We start from the raw sequence: 1,797 nt of genomic DNA on the forward strand, positions 1-1,797 counted from the left end.
AAGAAATCATGTATGTAATAATGATACTTATTGCATGCATAATTTTGTTGAGATTACTAATATGTTGCAGAAGGAAAAAGAAATATGCCTCGCTCAAAGAAAAATCCCTCTGGAAGGCAATGTGATTTAATCCAGAAGAACGGTGTGATCATTACTCTGAGACATCATTACAACAGACACCTTAGACCCATCATGGACCTATTTTACCGCATGGGATTTCAACTTTCGCCATAATGATATGCCAGATTGCCACTTTTGCCTCTCAAGATATTCTTCCAGATTCCTAAATGGTCCTAGAACTGACGATTTCTTATTGTTACTCTTTACTCATTTCATGTGTCACAGTACAGAATATGTTGAAAGACATCCAATTGATAGATTACTACATATCTTAGCTAGCCTTTTTTCATGCTTTATTTGTAAAGGCAATCATGCCCATTATGAGCTTTGTAGAAATATGATTAGACATAGACCGGAAACAGCTTAGCAATTGTTATATGAAGATTGGCACTGTTGCACTGCAATCAGTGCACCTACAGAACTGCAATCACTGCAACCATGGTCTATGAGAATAATGTTACGCCCTCTCTTACGAGATTTGCTTAAAGAATTTTCTGCTTATAAAACTTGGTATGAACTGCATAGAACTTATAGAAGAATGAAAATGCTTGCTTTACCAATAAAATTATACAGACCCTTTGATAACATTACAAGCTCATCAGATAGACGACCGTATGACTCTGTAAACCCCAGTCCTGTGAGACAACTCTGGTATCCTATTCAAAGCGGATAACCAGTACATGACACCTTTCATGTTGATTACATTTCAGGTGTCAGGGGGTGGAATGTTATGAGCATGTAAGGACCAGCATATGGTCCAGGGCCAGTTTAGGATAAACAAGTTTGTTGTGAGAGTAAAAAATGCAAAGTCAAAGCTTGTAAGCAAAACTAAGACTAACTGTGTGCAGTGACATAGTAGAGATTAGCAGATGTGTGTGTGGAACTATTAGATAAGTATTGGAAGGTATAAAAACCCCAGCTGCTCAGCAACCATTGTCTCAGTCTCCCCGACACTATGACTGACTGAAAGGTTACTCAGCAGTCCTGACTGAGACCCCCGCGAGACACATCACCGATCCGAATTCATCAGCCCGACACTCTGTCCGAATGATCATCCGTAAGCCAGAGCACTAGCTTACGCCAGCAGACCAAGACTCAGCTTGGAGCACAGCTCGAACCTCGCGTTGGTCAGGTTGTAAAACGTCGCAGCTTGAACCTCGCGTTGGTCAGGTCGTAAAACGTCGTAACTCAAATCTCGCGTTGTCAGGTCGTATACATGTTAGACTCATTAGAAATATTCTTGTGTTAGTAATGTAGTGATGAATATACCTTGGTTATATATTATATTAGCTATAATATTATTTGTGATACTTTGGACTTGCTTGTGCGTGACTTTCATCCCAGTAAACTCCTTTGTAAGTATACCAGTGTCTGAGTATCATTGGCCTTCGCCGGCGGAATCCTCTCAGCCAATCATCTTTGAGAGTGCTCACGACACTAGGGCAGAGGCTGAGCCCTGCCAGCCTGGGCCTGGGCCTGGGTTGAGCCAGGCCAGACCCAGTGGAAGGAAAAACTTACCCACAGCTGGAAGTTTCCAAGTGAGCAGAGAGCAAGAGCCTGCCCTCCCCTTGCAAAGGTATTTATAACCTTGGGATGGTGGACTGTCTTTTGGTCCAAGTGAACCAGAGGGCCAGCTGTTTGGTTAGGGCTAGGAGCAGTCTCAAGAAGAGATTAGCT

The sequence above is a fragment of the Jaculus jaculus genome, chromosome 4 (assembly GCF_020740685.1).
Source record: "Jaculus jaculus isolate mJacJac1 chromosome 4, mJacJac1.mat.Y.cur, whole genome shotgun sequence".
NCBI classification, from domain to species: domain Eukaryota; kingdom Metazoa; phylum Chordata; class Mammalia; order Rodentia; family Dipodidae; genus Jaculus; species Jaculus jaculus.